The following is a 20175-nucleotide window of genomic DNA, read 5'->3' as shown; positions in this document are numbered from 1 at the left end:
GGAGCGTTGTGTGCAATCATGTTGTTACTAGTGAATTACTAATGCTGATAAATAGTACAATATGCATATATTAAAGCAAGGGAACGATGATGCATGCTTGCTATACTCTATTAAATCGTGTGCTCCACCTCGTCACTATACAGGCTATACACGGTGCGTATGGGTGCGCCGGGAATCGTTGATGCACAGATATGACAGATTTGTCTGAGAAAATCGGCTTGTAAGCATCACCTCCGATGTATGGAAGCTCGCTGATATGGTTACGACAGCCATGCGTACCTCCACCCATCACACCAACAGACGGTCATTCCAAGCACGTACTGGTGCCGAGTAGTAGAACACATAGGGACGGGTTGGCAGAGATTCGCTACAATGGCTGCACGCATGCCACCCGTTGGCGTTGGTTCTTGCAAACTTTGAGCAAGGTAGCTGTGCTCTATTCTGCATATGCTCCCATCGGCCCGTAACAGTGAGAGTAATTTTATTCGATGTGATGTTAGTCGGATCAAACTCTAAAATTGTAATGTTGTAAATTTTATAAAATGACCTGGGACCCGGATGCAAGGGTGAAACCGCAATATCAGAGTTAATTTGTGTGGTGGTTTTTCTACACAGAGAAGATTAGAAGTTCTTTATGGATCCCAAAAAAAAAAGGAAAAACAAGTTCAAGTTATTGTAAACATTACCTTAATTACTGTTGCTTTATAGTTTCTCTTCCATTAAATTTTGTATTTTAATTTTTCCTTTAAATATTTCTCATTTCGAAGGAAAGATTATGAAGCACATATCTTGTAATAACTATACTGAATACTTTTTTTCTGGTCTATACAGCATGTTTGGAGCACCAGCTTGGTTTGGATTTTGCAATACAGCAAGTTTTTACGACAGTATCATAAGCCAGAGCAAACTCCACCAAAAATAAAGTAGTTGAGGTTGATAGACACTCAGGACGAACATCCCTTTATTTAATTATGTATTGGTCTTTGCCCATTGAAGTTCCGTATTTTTCAGGAACACTAGAGCTTGCTGGTGAATTTAGAGGTTGGAGGTGAAGTTATGTGAACATGACTTTAATTTAAACCATGATAATTAACTTCAAATTTCATGCATGGAGTGCGTTATCATCGTGATGTTTGGAATTTAAAGAGGATTGAGATTTGCTACTTTCATCAAACATAGTTGAAAAAATTCTTTTGTTTTGTAATCATTTTTATATAATATGTCAACACAAACTCTTTCAAAACTTGATTCTCAACCTTTTGTATTGGACTAGTCACCCTGGATGAAAAAAAGGAGAGTCGTTACAGTTGCCACAGCAGCTGCATCTATTACAGATCCGCTGTCAAAAAAAGAAAAGGCAAAAACCATGTAAGCCGATCCTGCTGTCTCTTTTTGATTCCCTACCTTCGTCGCTGCTCTCTCTACCACCCGTTGGCCTTCCTCTAAACCGGTGAACTCACCCGGTATCCCATTCCGATACCTACCCTAAAACCTTTCTGCTTGGGGATGCTGCCTTTTATGTCAGAGTTTGTCGAGGTCGCCGGAGATGGAAGAGAATGATACAGGAGTAGGGGGTGAAAACGATCGGAATTGGTAGTATCTCTTCGGAAACGATGCTCGATCGGCCGGTAATTGACCATATTTATTATTTAAACTACTCAGTATCGACATTAATATGATGCAGAAAGAAATTAGACAAAAAGAAATTTAAAAATAACAAAAACGGTACGGTCGGAAAATGTACCCCTTAAACGGAAACAACGCCCGGTTAATCGGGAATTTCTGTGACTGTTTTTACCCCTATACAGGAGCATAGACCACAATGCTGATCAGTGAGAAGAAAATTTTCAGACATTGCTTCCAATTTTTCATGCGAATGTAGTTTAGTAAATACATTTTCTTTAGTGACAAAGACCATTTCTAACCCAACATCTACTCCCTGAACAATCAAGGCAGTTCCTGACGTCAGCTGTAATAAAAGCATCGATCAAAACCTCCACATATCTACTATTCTCTATTATAACTTCTCCCTTATATATTCTCATCTCATTCCTTCTTAATATCGTTGTTATAATTCCTTTCTTCTTCCCCTGCAGAGAGAAAATATACCTATAAACAACGTGGTTCAAAAACAATGTCGATCAACACAATGCTGTAGTAATAAGAGGCATTAGGAAAAAATTGTATAACGGTATTGGTGTTAATGGTGCCTCGCTATGGGTACATTGCAATGGTGCTCACTGCTGGAATATCACACTGTATGGATGCCTGTTGCACAGGAAAAATTATTATCAAGCTAACAATCTCACCAAGAAATCTCAGGAAAGATACATTTGTATGTAATATTGTACATATATAGATTTATATTTCGATGGCGAAGTAAGTTTCTAAATCCTATTCCAACCTGTAAGATAAAAGGAGACATATATGTCAAGTATGAGATGTATACCTCTCCAATAATAGGAGAAAATCCCAATATGAATACATTTTGTAGCTTTGATCTGTCGATGAGTAATTCCTAATAAAAAGTAGCCATGTGGAAATGAACATGTTTATCCTAGTTTTTTTTAAATAATAAAACTAGCCAAAACTTGTCCGAGCTTTAATCTCCAACTCTCCTTGACATCGAGTGGGTATGTCACCAACTCAGTGTCGCCTTCTATATCACCAGTTGAGCTCACCTCGTCTACTAGTTCTTCTTTAAACTGTTAATTTGATGGCCAACTAATCAATGATGTGAACATAGGAATGAATAATCAACGATCATTTAAGTGAAAAATTAAACTTAAAGGTTGTAGGCTGTAGGTGGCACTAATTATTTTCTTTGTCCTCTTGATAAGAAAACTAGTGACAGATAGAGAAATCAGTTATCACTACGTTGTTGGGCAACAAATAGTGCGTGCACGATCGATGCATATATACATCCACCCCATTGATCAAGTACTGTAATTGTATTGATTGATTGTTTCAGTTATTAAAGTTGCTGCTTTTCCAAGATCACTTTTTGTAATATATTAAGTGGCATTAGGGGTGGAAACAAGCCGACTTGGCTCGACTTGTGAAAGCTTGGTGAAAAGAAAGCTCGGCTTGGCTTGGCTCACTACAAACAATGAGCTAAAAATGCAGCTTGGCTCGGCTCGTTAATGGGCTCGAGCTGGCTCGCGAGCCTGGTATCAAGTAAATCTCAAGTAGGTGTAAGAGAAATCGATCAACAATTTTCTACATAGAATGTGTAATAAAGTAATATTTTTCTTTAATATATCATCACAACACATAAATAGATAATATGATAATCAAAATTGTTTTTTCAATAAATAAATAGTTAGAAAACTTGCAAAATTTTTGTATATGACCCTAATATACTGAGCCAAACGAGCTCGCTAATGGCTCGTGAGCTAGCTCGGTCTTGGCTCGTTTCGGAAACGAGCTAGGAAGCTTCGGCTTGGCTTGTTTGGCTTTCGTGCCGAGCCGAGCTATGTGAGCCCGAACCAAGCTTGAGCCGAGCTCACGAGCCCAAACTTTTTGTCCACCCCTAAGTGGCATGATCTTTCAGAACATTGAGTTTCAATTACAGACGGTGAGCACTGCAATCAATTCAATTTGCCTTATCTGCATTCAATTGGTACATAGGAGCTGTATATATACCGATATATCGATCAGAATTGTGCTGTGACCTGGAAATTAACATAGGAACCACAGGAGTAGCTTGTACATGCCCACCGTGCAAAAGGCTAGCCTCTTGAGCAATTTTTTTTTGAGACAAAGGCAGCACCTCATCGATTAAATTGCATCAGCATTAAGTACCTCCCGAATATGATCCTGGATTACAGAACGAAAAATATTACATGTAGCAGATTCGGAACAACGAGCTACGGTATGAGCTGCAACATTGGTTAAATGATTGACATGAATAAAGGAGCATTCCAGGAACTCAGTCTCCAAATTCTTGATATCACGGACAACAACGCTGACACTTGAACGATCTCGTGCCTATTCTCTTGATAACTGAAAGGCAATCGGAGGCCATCAACACTTGCTGGAAACCTTCCGCCTTTGCATGTTCCAAGGCGAAACGGATCGCCAAAGCTTCAGTTAGTTCTGGAGAGAGCAATCCGGTTATCCTCTTGTTTGCAGCAAGCAGGCAGGAGGCACTCTGATCTCGAATTACAAAGGCCAAACCCGTCTGATTAGAAGCTGGAAGAGTGCAGCATCTGAGTTAAGTAGTACTACCATGCTTGCTGGCGGTGGTTTGCACTTTGTAACTGGAAGGGAGAGAGATCACACCAGAGGCATTCCTTTCCTTGGAGCAGTACTGCACATTCATATCTACATACGACACAATTTTGTGAATCACTTGACACGGGTGGGAAGTAACAGGGTTGTTCCTAGAAAAATTTCCCGCTTCCCATATGTGTCACGGAGTAACAGCCAGGACTGTCTTCTGAATGAGAGAGCTACGGGTTAGGAAATCAAACACCCATTGCCTCGTATTGCATAATTCTCGTATGCACAAGTTAATCTGAAACTTCTCCTTGATGGCTTTCCAAACAGTTGCAGCATAGGGGCAAACAAGGAAGACATGCTCAATTCTATCATCATGACCACAAAAGATGCATCCCTCCATAGCAGGAACATGGCGTCTCCTGAGTTGGAACCCTGTAGGAAGACAATCATGTACTGACCTCCATAGATGTATCAACATTTTACCCGGTGCATTGATTTTCCAACGTGCCTTCCTAAACAGCGAGTCCACATTCGCTGCAGTGTTATCCTCTCCCATTGGAGCTCTGGGCCACCACAAATAAATTTGATGTCACTAAGTTGTAAGCAGAGCGAACAATAAACAACCCCTCTTGTCATGTGGCCAAGAAACAAAATCCTCTCCCCCATGACGGCATATAGGAACCAGCAAAACTTCTGTTGCAATATCATCGTTGTAAGCTACCTTGACAATCTCCTCATCCCAAGCATTCCTTCCAGGATTCATGACACTGGTGGAGAAACCATCTTTACTCGGTTAGCCAAAATCCACAATAGTCCCGGTTGCAATAAAAACCAGGATTAAAGATTATCTTTAGTCCCGGTTTAAAAGTTTAGAGCTGCTTTTTAATCTTTAGTCCCAGTTGGTGTGATCTATTTCTAGTCCCGGTTGGTAACACCAACCGGGAAAAAAGATGCCCACTATCTTTAGTCCCGGTTGGTTTCACCAACCGGGACTAAAGATCTATTTTTAAGTCCCGGTTGGTAATACCAACCAAAACAAAAGATCGTGGCGGAGAGTACGAGGCACCTGCCATCTGCGAGATCAAGGAGGAGGAGACGGGCAGCCTTATCTCTTCACCTCTTCCTCCACTGACCTTATCTCTTCATCCCATCTCTTCCTGTTCCTCCTCCTCCTCTCCTCTAACTCCTCTCCTTCCCTCCCCCATCATCCCTTCCTCTTTCTCCTCTCTAACTTCTCCTCTAACTCCTCTCCTTCCCTCCCCATCATCCCATCGGGCGGCCGGCGGACTCGCGGCGGCGCGCCGGCGGGCGGAGGCCTCGCAGTGGTGGGCGGCGCTGCGGCGCGGCGGCGGGCGGCATTGCGGCGCGACGGCACGGCGGCGGGCGGAGGCCCCAGCGGCCTCGCGGCGGCGCGGCGGGGCGGAGGCCCGGGCAACGGCCTCGCGGCGGGCGGCACAGCGGCGGATTGCGGGGCCTCACGACGGGCGGCGCGCCGGCGGCCGGCGCGGCAGCGGCCGACATCCTGTGTTTTTTTCTTTTTTTTTTTAAGAATTTTGTGATTCGGATCTGTGTATTTGATTTGTGTGTGATGTCCGTTAATATGTGATGTATTTGTGATGAATTTTGTAGAAGTTGTGATGTAATTTTGTTTTAAGCTTTTGTGATCTATTTGAATATGGCCGATTTGGGGATTTGAGGATTCGGGGATAATTTATTTGGGATTTTGGGATGGGGATGGAGTGAAATCAATATATTAAAAACACAATGAAGAAAAGAAACTAATAATAGAGCAACCGGATCTAGCTAGGCTAGCTCTACCAACCGGGACTAAAAAGGCTCTATCTTTAGTCCCGATTGGTAACAACCAACCGAGACTAAAGATGTATTTTTACTCCCGATTTTTTCACCCGGGACAAAAGATAGTGATCTTTAGTCCCGGATTGGTAGTCCCGTTTGAAAACCGGGACTACAGGGGGGTTACGAACCAGGAGTAAATCCCCTTTCTCCACCAGTGTGAGCGAATTGACAGTAACATCATCAGGGATAGGGAAGCGGGTATTCACCATATATTCCTGCTTGCACACCAAGTATTCAATTGTCCATCGTGATCTTAATGGATGAACCATCACCAACAGCCCAGTGCACCCCCTTCTTTAACAACTCCTGCCCAAACAAAATATTACGCCAGGTGAAAGAGGCAGATCGAGGTTTAGGGGCAGACCAAATATCTGAGTTTGAGAAGTACCTAACTTTCAGAACCCTTAGCAAAGCGAATTTGGATCTGTGAGAAGATGCCAACCCTGTCTGGTCAGTATCGCTTGGTTAAAGATGACCAAGTCCCTGAAACCCATACCGCCAAGATATTTTGGCGTAGACAGCCACTCCCACGAGGGCCAATGCATCTTCTTCCTCCCGCCTCTTGAGCAATTCAAGCATGCTAGAGGCATCAGTCGAGACATTTTCATTTTCTAAAAAAGTTAGTCGAGACATTTTGGCAGGTGGTCAAAACATATTTACTACTACCTCCGTTTTTTTAATAGATGACGCCGTTGACTTTTTCTCACATGTTTGATTATTCGTCTTATTCAAAAAATTTACGTAATTATAATTTATTTTGTTACGAGTTGTTTTATCACTCATAGTACTTTAAGTGTGATTTATATCTTATACATTTGCATTAATTTTTTGAATAAAACGAATGGTCAAACATGTGAGAAAAAGTCAACGGCGTCATCTATTAAAAAACGGAGGGAGTAGTAATTTTGCTGATCTATGGCACCTTTAGTTAGGGTTTAGGAGACATGGCAATTTAGCGTTCACTTATTATACAAATCTAGCTTTCGTCTTACTGTAACGATGAGCTATTTCTTGCCTCTTGATTGCCAGGTTGATAGATTTCCATAGCGTGCCTGATAGGGGAGATGCTCACATCTGTGACGTAAGACACTGCTTCCTATGATGGAAAATTTTTTATCCATACGATAGCACATAGCTCGGTACCCAAAAAAATGTTCCTACTTTCAGTCAGTACCACAGGAATTTCTTTTACTTTGATTTGTAGTAACAACCCTACTGTTTATTGGAAATTTGGTCATAATTCGGCATATTTTAATCCAAAATAACAAGATAATCAGCATGATATTTACAATGGGATTTGATCCAGTGATAGTGGTGAATGTAATCAACTTGAGCATGCTTAACGTAGAATAAGCATCAACAATCACATAATAACGCAATGTTGACATTGCGATGAACATTAACCGTAAAACTTCTAATTGAAATAATGTAAGAAGGTTATACCCCAAGAATGGTCTTCCGCTGGAGTTTGAGGCAGTATTGCCTCCGTTGTTGTTGGCAGGAACATCCTTGTCCTTGTTTCCAGTGTTGCTGTTGTGTCCAGTGTTCGACATATTGGTGAAGACGAAGTAGACGTTGACGAACAGTGAGTAGTCGCGCCTTGCGCTCCCCAAAAACCTAATTGCCCGCCCGTCCGTGCAAACGTCACAGCAGTACGTCGTTTCGGAGGCCTACTCTCCCAACGTGTGTGCACACACTCGTCGGGATGGGATTACCGTAGCAGCAACAGCCTTGGAAATGGATGAAAGTGTGTCTCACTTCTTCTTAGGGAGATCAAATCCATTCTCATTTTATATGAGAAATGGAAGATGAAGAGTAAGAGTCATGGAATAGAAAGAGGAATAGAGTAACTAATTCTCATCAATTAGCCATGAACCATCCTCCACTACACAACCATCAACCAACCATCAATTAGGAGTAATTGATGTAGGTTACCAATAGAACAGAAAGAGGAATAGAGCAACTAATTATCATCAACTAGTGATGAACCATCCTCCACTATACAACCATCAACCATCCATCAATTAGGAGTAATTGATATAAGTTACCAATTCACTAATCAAATGGATTAATTCTCAAAACTCCTCGTCCCATTGATATCCCATTAGAGAATGAATACACATGAATTCCTAGCATAATGAGCCTTGGAATTTATTTAATTTAATTGATTTAAATGGATCAATTAACCAATTAAATCTAACAATCCCCACCAAATTTTAAGGCTCATGAGAATGCTCTCTATTCCATAGCAGCTTTTATATACCAGTGTTTCGGTCAAGACTGTTAATGTCACAGCCTGAATTTCTGTCTCAGGATTTATAAATTATTTAGTAAATTAATATTAGAATTTATATTAAATGTTCATTAATTTACAAGTGAAGTTAAATGTGGGAAGTAAAAACTCCTAAATATAAATCATGGTTGGATTTAATTTTTATTAAATTCTCCATGATTAATTATACTCTCTGGAATTTTCTCGGATTTTTCGGAGCTCAATTACTAATTTTAATAATACAAAGAACATTTCAGTAATTATTCACATATTAAATTAATCATTAAATGAGCTGGTTACAGTTTTGTTAAATACTTTGAGTGTCCAAGTATGTTCAAGAATTTTCTTGGAACTATTTGAGCATTGGAAATATTTTTAACAATTGAAAGATCATCTCATTGGTTAATTTATTTGGAAAAGTAATAAAATCTTCCTCCTCCGCTTGGGCCCTTTTCAGCCCATTCCCTTCTCTTCTCTCTCCCTTCCTCTCAGCCCGCATAGAAGTCTGTTTGTCCTCCCTCTCGCTACATTGTTGTCTTCAACATCTGGACAGAGCCCGAGCCGTCCCAAGCTGCAGCCGTGCCGATCCCCTTCCGAATCTGGCCTCCCCGTTGCTCCTTTTTCCAAATTAGTTGCGAGAACGGAATCCTCTCAATCTCCTCTACAATTTCCCCAAGAAATCCCCAAAAGTTTCTATGGAAATCCTTTCCAATTTCACGGTTCAATCTTTCCTTTTTCCGGCGAAGATCCCAAACTTTCCAGAGTTTTTCCCGTCGATGTGGACTCGATCCCGGGCTCCCATGGCTATATAAATGACCCCCTAGTCGTCCTCTACCTATCCTCTCAAGTCCCGTCTTCCGCCATCGCCGGAATCGCTCTCCCCGCGAGCTCCCTCTCTCTCCACCTCCGGCCGCCGCTCCAGCCGCCGTGGACAGTACCTTGCCGCCCTTCGAAGCTTGTCACTGGCCATCTTCCGTCGCCGTCTGTCGTCGCGTAAGTGTTGGTAAGGACCGTCGCCTTGCGCTCTTTTTCCCGGTGTCCTCCCTTTTATCGTCGCTCCGTAGTTCGCCGGTGATCGTCGTTCCTGTGTCCGTTATCCGATGATCTCGCTTGGCTGTCTTATCATTGCCACGTCTACCTAAACCCTAGATCAAATTCAATCTAATCCGTTGTTTGTCTAGCATCGTCGTCGTCTCCGTGTGTTGCCGCCGGGTCGCCGTCGTCATCTCTCCCTCTCCAATCGTTTGGTTCGGTGAGACTTCTATCTCTGTTCCCTTGGTTTAGGTTTTAATCTCTCGTTTGTGTCATCGAGTAGCCGCCGCTGTGCCGCCGCTAATTGCCTAGTCATTGCTGTGTTGCTGCTGTTGTGCCGTGTCGCAACTATGTGCCGCTTAAACCTAGCCGCCGCTTTAGCCCGTTGCTCGGTAGTTGAGTTGTCTAGCCGTAGGTGCAACCCTAGGTTCCTACCGGCCTATCGTTTGTCGTACCGGGGCTTTACCGTGAATCGTGTCTAGCCCACCGGTTTAGCCACAGCCGTTGTTGAGTCATTCACTCGTTCGTTCGAATGAGGTGTTCCTCGTGCTTCGTTCGTTCATCCGTGTTGAGTCGTCCTTTAGTTCAGAGCCGCCGGTTCCGTTCGCCGGTTTCGGTTGATCATTTGGGTGATCTCATGTCACGTAGAATTGACTCGTTGAGTCGGTATCTCGTGAGGTTCGCTTGCCAGATCAATCCAAGCCATTCGATCTTGGTCGACTCGGTCAAGATTAATCTCAGCCATCTAAAATCAATATAAATCTGTTCTCTCTTTTCAATGGCATATTAGTCCTTTTTATCATATGTCATCTACCAATATAATCTAATCTTTTCCGGAGATTGTTTTAATCTTTTATCTTGGTTATAAATCATTTGTAAATTGTTTAATTAATTTGGAATAGTCTTATCTTTAATAGGTTTAATTGGAATTAAATCTTGTACAATTCGTAACTAATTCATATGAAATCAGAATGAGGCCGTTCAAGTCTCTAAAGTCATTTAAAATTATGATCTACATGTTTGTTTACTTTAAATGTACTATTTATTTGGTTTTTATTAGTCTTTTTCCTCGTTTTGCGTGTTAGCTTGTCGTTTTCGTCGTTTTGAAGGATCGTGAGTGCGTCGGAAGTGTTCAAGAAGACTTATTGAAGACCAATTATTGCAAGGTAAGTCACACAGATCCCAAACACAATTCCTTTGAGCATGTTGATCCTATATTTAAATTCTCTATTTATTTCAATTGTGCATTTATTTTTGAATGTCATCAGGTGGTGTGAACTTATTCCTTTGTGTAACATCCTTAAATTTTAAACTAAAATTTGACTGCATCATGCTGGCTTTTGATTAAAGTTGTTTGGTTCAAAAATCTATTTGTTTTTTATTTAAAAATTGGTTCAAGTATTAGAGCCCTACCAATTTACTCTAATTATTCCCTTTATTCCAAACCTTAGTGAATTTGAGCAAATTCTCTCAAAATTCAAACCATAGATTATTTTCTTAACTTACCTTAATATTAGTGGAGATTTGCTATACTTCAAACCTTAGTGAAAGCTTTTCAAAACCATAGTTTAAATTCAAATCTTTCTAGGGAAAATATCCAAAATTCCTGAATTTTACTGTTCATTGCACCCAAGGTGCTCGACAGAATGCCTAGCCCAACTAGAGCAGCCCAACTCTATCCAATCTTGCACAAAGTTTAGATTTGATCCTAGGGGACCACACCCCACTCAAAAACCGTGGTTTAGTTGGCCTTCTCCTCCCCTTCACGCGTGCTCTCTGGCAGCCGACTTTGCTGCGCGCCGTGTCGCCGCGCGTCGGCCTCGGAGCCGCTTACGTGTGCCCGACCGCCTTGGCGCGCCGTCGCCCGTTGGACGATCTCAGCCCACCGCCGCCGCACCAATCTTGATGACGACAAAGCCGGGACGACGACTACCGCAAGGAATCGCTGCTCGACGCCGTGCGCTCCCGTCCAAGCCACCACCGAGTGCGATTTCGCTTCTACCCTGGGTGAATCGCGCCAATTCTCGCCGCACAGTTGGATTGGACATAGATGGTGGTATCCCCTCTCACAATTCAAACCATTCACCCCCGAGCCAGCCGTTTTCACCCTCGTCGCACCCGGATTGGCGCCAACAAGTCGCCAGCCGATTCCAACCGCGGTCAAGTCAATACTTGGCCGGTAAGTATTCAAACGTGGCCTCCCGCCACTCAATTTGATTTTATCCGCCCTCTCTCAGCCCCTGCCACCTTTGCCTCATCCAAATCCCGAGCTCATCCATGGCGATGACGGTGCCGGAGCTCATCCGCTCCTCCTAGCCCTATAAATAGGACCCCAATTCCTTCCCTGTCCATCATCGATCATCAACAACCATAGCCCCACAACCCAGAAGCTCTGCTTCACCAATCCATCTCATCAACCACCATCATCCGTCGGTCGAACACCTTGTGCGCGATCGACTCCACCCCTCTCCATCCATCCTCCGCCCTAAATATCCTTTAGAACACCTATATTCTACCATGTTCTAGCATAGTAAGCCCTAACCGAAGCTCTGCGTCGAGTTTTACCTCGTCGCACCAAGCCGAGCACAGCCGCCCCCGCGCTGCTCTGTTCTTCGCCGCCGCGAAGTTTTTCCGGCCGCAATCCGTCGTTTCAACCGATCTCGGTGAGTTCTTCCGTTTCAACCATCTACATACTACCTAGATTCCATTTTAGCAATCCCTTTGCACTATCATGCCACCCTCTGAGCTGCCGACGTGAGCACGGCCGCCGCCTATGGAGGCGCTCGTCGGCAACTATGCTCCGCGCCTTGCCAAAGGTTGGCTAGCTGCCGGAATCCCTCTAGACACCTCGTAGATGCTCTAGAACCCCTCCCGTAGCCATGTCTAACTCTTATCACCTTGATCGCCATCTCAGTCTAACCGTGTCACCGCCGCCCTAGCCATTAGGCCGTCCACACATCAAATTAATTCCACCGCCGCCGCTCCCCGTCGCCGGAGATCCCTAGCTCCCTCACCTCCTCGGTCGCAACCACTTTCTCCCTCTAGCGCCACTGCAATCCCAAACCCTAGCGTGGCTAGCCCGCTTTTGGGGATCGGCTGGAGGTAGAAGAAGAGAAGAGAGAGAGAGACTGACAGGTGGGACCTGTACATAGTGCCATTTCACATTTATTTGATTTTCAAACTTTAGAAGCCCATATCTTTTAAAATATAGATCCAATTTCAATGAAACTTGGACCAATATTCTTCTAAAATCATCCTCTATCTATTGGGCCCCTTTTTGCTATTTTTGTTTTTTATTTTATTTTCTATATTTTTTCTTATTTTTGGATTTTATTTAAACTCCTTTTGAATTTGAATTTTATATGTCTAACCCTAGGTCTTGAGGATTCCTCTGACACCCTAGATAATATCAATCAATCTCAAGACATCGAGCAAGGCAAGTTACCATATACCTGTTGATCATTTAAGCCTATATTTTACAAATTATTTATTTATAGCCTTCTATTCAATATTCTATTTTTCTATGCATAAATCATTCATAGAAACCCAGATAATTTAGTATTGCTTATTTTTGCTTACAATATGGTTAAAATACCTCATACTTAGATTGGGACAATATGTAAGATTTGGTTGATTTCCGGGTGGCTAGTATTGTCTCAATCGATATAAGTTTTACCAGGTACTTATGTCGAACGAACGGGTACGACCGCAGTTTCTAGAATGGGGACAGACCTAGTTATTAGGTTAATTGGCAATATGGCACCTCTGTATAGTGGTTCTTATTTTTAAGTCCTCGCGCAGGAGGCAACTATAGCCGCGAAGGGCAACTTTAACCATTACCATGTACAGGTAAAATGGTTTGTGATACTCGAGTATAAACTATATGGTATATTTCTAAACCCTGATCGAGATGACGTGGTGTCAAACGATCAGTTCCCCTTAAATACCTCGGGAACGCCAGAACTCCTCTTGCTGCTATTAACATTACGTTCAGAGCATATGAGGATATAAGTTCATGGAACAGGTGCCATAATTTGTAATGACTTAATACTGGGCCATGACTAAAGCCAATGATTATCAGCAAGTCGTGGACTGCGGGTAAAGCGTACATCTGCTGCAGTAGAATATCTTTGAAACTATTCGAATAGCTGTACTCATGGAGTTGAGTACCGGGAATCATATGGTACCCTGGTTAGAAATCTAAAGTTTATATGTTTTATAAATTCCTGCTATAACTTTTTTAGATTGTCTAATACTGCTTTTTGCAAAGAACCCTATTATATGTCAATGCATAACATATTCCCGTGATAACTTGCTAAGTATTGTAAATACTCACCCTTGCTCTTATAAACCCTTTTTCAGATCTGGGTCAAGAGGAGGACCCTTATGACTATTACTACGAAGACCCCAATAACATAGAAAATCCCTGAAGGTTATACCTCACTAGTCAGAATGTATAGAAACTTCCGCTGTGTATTAATTAGATAGGTGAGTACCTATTATTGTAAAATTCTTAGTATTGTAAGACTTTAACATATGCAATGAAGAACCAGTTATATTGTATGTATCAATATTTACTGATCCAGGGATTGATACATTAATCTTAGTTGGATCCAAGTTGTTAGTTTTGAGACCCGACACTTTGTTATGGCCAATTTGCATTGATTACTCTATTCCTTGATACCTTGGGTTATTATAATTTGACTAGTTGAGCTTTATATATTGGTTCAGCTAGATATATTAGATCTAATTGCTTAGCCATGCTTAGAAACATTAGCACATGATTGGGATAACTAATGTTTCACTATCACTTAATGATGGATATTTAATTGTAGCTCACGGTGGTTAATAGTGATTGGTTAATTAATTAATTTGCCAACTAAAACTTGATAATGGTGGGTTGTGAGCACATGGTTTTGATGGTCATGCTCATGACAATTAAGGACCGGTTCACGAGTTTCGGTTGTGAAACATTAACCGTGCCAACCACATGCCCGCATGGGCAACGGTTTTACCTTTTGTATAGCATGGTTCATTGCGGGGCACCAGACTGAGAAGTGGCGGAGATAAGCCCACGGGGGTCGCTGGGGAGTCCATGCCTTGTTTATAAGGGGGTGATTATGATCAAGGAATGGTGCGTTGTGGTGGATTGTGTTATGCGAGGGGTACTGTCACAGCTCCTTTCCGAGGTACCGTGGTGGTATTGCGGCGCATGGTGACATATTGTGGGGCTGTGTCTTGTGGGTACAGTGGTACACCTCTGGCCAGAGTAAACTATTCGAATAGCCGTGCCCGCGGTTATGGGCGGGTCTAACAATGTCTTTCGTGATTAGTCTCACACTTCTCACCATAATAAATGATGCTATAACTGGTAATAATTTGATTAGCTCCTGGTTTGGAATGGTACATTCTTGGTTTGGAGATAGATCTGTACAGCCGGGTATGGTTGTTTAGGATGGTTGGGCCTATGCAGCATGGGTATGCTGTTCAGTGTTGATTAATATTGATGATTAATTACTCTATTGTTTTACAAATTCTCAACTCTTTGCTAAATGCTGCTTTTGCAAATGAGTCCTATATTATGCCATTCTTTGGTATCCTTGTGCACTTGCATACTTGCTGTGTGGCTTGCGGAGTATGTCATATGCTCACCTTACAATAATCAATCAAACCTCAGTTGAAGAAAAGTCGCAAAGGAGAAGACGTTTGGCTTATACCCCAGTTGAGCTGCCTGTGGGAGTGGAGCCGGAGCTTCGCTAGATTTTATTTTTCGCTGCAGTTTTCTTCATGGTGAGGACTAAGTGCCTCTTAAGTAAGTATTTATCGTTTTAGTTAATTTGATGAATCTGTATATTAAATTGTGAGTTTGTGTACCTCGGCTGATTCCTGGACGATGATTTAATGCACAAATTAGTTTGGAAATTACTTGTGAATTTCCGGGCGTGATAGTTAAGTTGAACTTCCACCTAGAAAAGGAGCTGCACCTAACCACAACTGAACAATGGACTATGCCTTGAATTGTCAGTCTTGTGCAGTTAGGTTTCACTCAATTCCATAACTGATACTAGGCAACCGTTAGTATTCCCTCGGTTTGGAGCTTATAAGTCATACTCTAGGCCTTTCATGAGTATCTAGAGATTACCCATATCTCATAGACTGTGACTAGTAGTCGAACTCATATAGGTGTATTCCTTCTAAGATGTTCTGCAGGTTAACATCTCTGCTTAATGAAAGCCACTCAGAACACATTGAGGCATAAGCCATCCTACCATACAAAATAGAAGAGAAGTACATCATGAAAATGAGCCCATTTAAGGGTCTCTTCTCTCGGTTACACAGTAGTTTGTTTCACCATCCAAATTCACGGGATCTCCGATCACAATGGACAGGTTTCCACTATTGTGCATCTCTAAGTGGGTCTCAAGCCCATTTCCCTCGATGCACTGTCTATCACATTACGTGGTAGCCCCTTGGTAAACTGATCTGCCAGATTTTTAGCTGTCTGGACATAGTCCAGTGTTATCACTCCGGAGTTTTTCTGCTTTCTAACAGATTTCAGTCTTCTCTTTACATGCCTAGATGACTTCATGTTGTCCTTCGAACTGTTCACTTTAATAATCACAATTTGATTATCACAGTTCATCAGGATAGCTGGCACTGGTTTTTCAACCACCGGCAAATCCATCAGGAGTTCACAAAGCCACTTGGCCTCAACTGTCGTAGTATCTAGTGCTGTGAGTTCTGCTTCCATTGTTGACCTCGTTAAGATAGTCTGCTTGCAAGACTTCCAGGAAACAGCGCCAACTCCAAGTGTGAACACATATCCACTTGTGGCTTTTATCTCATCAGCATCAGATATCCAGTTTGAGCCACTATACCCTTCCAGTACTTTTGGGTACCCAGTATAGTGAATTCCATAGCTCATAGTGCCCTTTAGATAGCGCATTACTCTTTCCAGAGCTTGCCAGTGATCATCTCTCGGATTTGAAACAAACCGGCTCAGCTTGCTTACATCACATGAGATGTCAGGCCTCGTTGCACTAGCCAAGTACATCAATGAACCAATGATTTGGGAGTATCTCAATTGATGCCTTGCTATTCTTCGGTTTTTCCTTAATAGCACATTGGGGTCATAAGGAGTAGTAGCTGGCTTACAGTCACTATAGCCAAAGCGACTCAAAACCTTGTCCACATAGTGGGATTGCACAAGTGTAACATCAGCCACTCCCAAATCCTTCATTTCAAAGCTTTTGGACAGAAAGTCCTTGACCTCCTCAATCACATTTAGGCTGGTCCCAAAGATCAATATGTCATCGACATATAGACAGAAGATCACTCCCTCTCCCCCACCATAACGATAGTACACACATTTGTCAGCTTTGTTCACAATAAAGCCAGCAGATGTAACTGTTGTGTTAAACTTCTCATGCCATTTCTTAGGTGCTTGCTTAAGGCCATACAAGGATTTCAATAGTTTACACACCATTTCCTCCTGACCTTCTAGTACATACCCGTTTGGTTGATCCATATAGATCTCCTCCTCCAGCTCTCCATTTAGGAAAGCTGTCTTAACGTCCATCTGATGGACGAGAAGACCATGAGAGGCTGCCAGAGCAAGTAATACTCGAATCGTGGTCAAGCGGGCAACTGGTGAGTAGGTGTCGAAAAAATCCTCGCCTTCTTTTTGGGTATAACCCTTGGCCACAAGCCTTGCCTTGTACTTTTCAATTGTACCATTAGGATTAAGTTTTTTCCTGAAAACCCATTTGCATCCTAAAGGCTTGCACCCATATGGACGCTCAACGACTTCCCAAGTACCAGTAGACATAATTGAGTCCATCTCACTGCGTACCGCTTCCTTCCAGTAGTCAGTGTCAGGAGATGAATATGCCTCTTCTATGGTTTTTGGAGTGTCATCCACGAGGTATACAATGTAGTCATCTCCAAAGGATTTTGCAACCCTTTGTCTCTTACTCTTTCGAGTATCTATAATGTTATCCTTCTCAGGATTTTCCTAAGGCGTTTGATCATTGTGTTCTATCGGTGCAAAGTGCTCATGGGGTAAAACAAATTCTTGACTAGAAGTGCTAGGTGTATTTTTCATGGGAAATTCACTCTCAAAGAATGTGACATCTTTGGACTCAGTAATTGTACCAACTCGCATGTCGGGTACTCCAGAGTTTACTATTAAGAATCTATAACTCATGCTGTGGATAGCATAACCAAGGAACACACAATCAACAGTCTTTGGTCCAAGTTTACGCTTTTTGGCTATAGGTACATTTACCTTGGCCAAACAGCCCCATGTGCGTAGGTATGAGAGATTTAATTTCTTCCTTTCCTATTCCTCGAATTTTGATACTTCCTTATGCTTCATTGGAATTTTATTCAGGACATGACAAGCAGTCAAAATTGCCTCACCCCACCATTCCTTGGAAACTCCCGCAGTGTCTAACATGGCATTCACCATCTCAGTTAGAGTGCGGTTTTTTCTTTCAGCTACCCCATTTGATTGGGGTGAATAGGGAGGCGTCATCTCATGAATAATTCCAAACTCTTCGCAAAAAGATGTAAACTCATTGGAAAAATACTCTCCACCCCATCAGACCTCAACCGCTTGATTTTCCTTTCAAGTTGGTTTTCTACCTCAGCTTTATAGGTCTTAAAATAATGCAATGCTTTATCATTTGTTTTCAATAGATACACATAGCAAAATCTAGTGCAATCATCTATCAGTGTCATGAAATATTTCTTTCCCCCTTTAGTCAACACGCCGTTCATTTCGCACAGATCGGAATGAGCAAGTTCTAGAGGTGCCAAATTCCTCGCCTCAGATGCCTTGTGAGGCTTGCGAGGTTGTTTCGATTGAACACAAGTATGACACTTGGAACCTTTGACCAAAGTGAATTTTGGAATTAAACTCATGTTAGCCAAGCGCGTCATACAACCGAAATTCACATGACAAAGTTGCGAATGCCACACATTGGACTCATCATTCTCGCTAATATGGTTCACAACATTATTATTATTACACATGTCATCCAAAGAAAAGCGGAACAAGCCTCCGCTGTCATAACCTTTCCCAATAAAAGTTCCATATTTAGATACGACACATTTATTGGATTCAAACACAAGTCTAAAACCATCTCTACACAGTAGAGAGCCGTTATTGAAGGGACATGCTGCACATTCTTCAGCTGCACGGTCTTTCCCAAAGTAAACTTTAGATCAACCGTACCAACACTATGAACAGCCGCAAGCGACCCGTTTCCCATCAACATGGAGGAACCTCTCCCGACCTCATAAGAAGAAAACAGGGAAATATCAGCACACACATGAATATTAGCACCAGTATAAACCCACCAATCAGGTGAATGAAAAACAGAGAGAACTGTAGGTAAAAATTTACCGTACCACGATATTCGTCCGCCCTCGCTAATGACCATGTTGGCAGACTTCTGGTCCTTGCGCTCAGGACAATCCTTGGCTCAATGCCCAGGCTTACCACACACAAAGCAATCTCCCTTTGCCTTTCCCTTGCCTTTCTTCTTAAAATTGGTTGTAGCCTTGGGTTTGACATCAGACTTGACTTTCTTGTTGTTGTGAGAAGCGTGAGGGTTCTTCTTCTGCACCAAATTGGCAGTAGAACCTCCCTCGATATTTTTGCCCCAGTTGTCCTTTGCCCTCGCCTTCTCCTCAACACCCAAAGAGCTAACGAGATCGGTAACACTGAACTCTTGTCTCTTGTGTTTTAGAGAAGTGGCAAAGTCCGACCAAGAAGGTGGCAATTTGGCAATAATGCCACCCGCCACAAACTTGTCTGGCAACTCACAGTTGTTGTTCTCAAGTTCCTTTGCCAGCATCTGAATCTCATGAGCCTATTCCACTACAGAACGGTCATCGACCATCTTGTAGTCATAGAACTGCTCCATGACATACAGCTCGCTGCCGGTGTCGGAAACTTCGAACTTGGCCTCAAGCGCATCCCACATGTCCTTCCTTGAAGGCATGTGCATGTACACGTCCACTATATTGTCAGCGAGTACACTGATCAATGCTCTACGGAACAGACAATCCGAAGCCTCGAACTTAGCCTCCTCCTCAGGAGAGAGAGGTGGTTCACTTCGTTTGCCCCGTGAAACATAGAAGCATTGCATCGCTGTCAAACACAGTAGTGCATGTGCTTTCCATCTCTTATAATTAGAACCATCAAAAGCATGTGGTTTCAGTGTTGTAGCAAAGCCAACTACCGAAAATGACCAATTAGGTTTTTGGTTTATTGGAAATTTGGTCATAATTCGGCATATTTTAATCCAAAATAACAAGATAATTACCATGATATTTACAATGGGATTTGATCCAGTGATAGTGGTGAATGTAATCAACATGAGCATGCTTAACGTAGAAGAAGCATCAACAATCACATAATAACGCAATGTTGACACTGCGATGAACATTAGTAGTAAAACTTCTAATTGAAATAATGTAAGAAGGTTATACCCCAAGAATGGTCCTCCGCTGGAGTTTGAGGAAGTATTGCCTCTATTGTTGTTGACAGGAACCTCCTTCTACTTGTCTCCAGTGTTGCCGTTGTCTCCAGTGTTCGACATATTGGTGAAGACGAAGTAGACGTTGACGAATAGTGAGTAGTCGCGCATTGCGCTCCCCAAAAACCTAATCGCCCGCCTGTCCGTGCAAACGTCACAGCAGTGCGTGGTTTCGGAGGCCTACTCTCCCAACGCGTGAGCACACACTCGACGGGATGGGATTATCATAGCAGCAACAGCCTT

At 42.5% G+C, this 20175-nt stretch overlaps 1 long non-coding RNA gene across 2 annotated transcripts; it reads left to right on the top strand.

Moving 5' to 3' along the window:
• Positions 1-8881: 8881 nt before the first annotated feature.
• Positions 8882-14011, top strand: LOC136354090 (uncharacterized). 2 transcript variants are annotated; one of them, XR_010737833.1, is made up of 3 exons: positions 8882-9356; positions 10471-10551; positions 13748-14011. It is a non-coding gene; the product is annotated as an uncharacterized lncRNA (long non-coding RNA). The 2 variants fall into 2 exon arrangements; XR_010737834.1 differs by lacking the exon at positions 13748-14011 and adding an exon at positions 12762-12818.
• The last annotated feature ends 6164 nt before the right edge of the window (positions 14012-20175 follow it).

The sequence above is a fragment of the Oryza sativa genome, chromosome 11 (assembly GCF_034140825.1).
Source record: "Oryza sativa Japonica Group chromosome 11, ASM3414082v1".
Lineage (NCBI taxonomy): Eukaryota > Viridiplantae > Streptophyta > Magnoliopsida > Poales > Poaceae > Oryza > Oryza sativa.
Note: the sequence above shows the minus strand (reverse complement) of the source record. Positions and strands in the feature narration are given on the sequence as shown.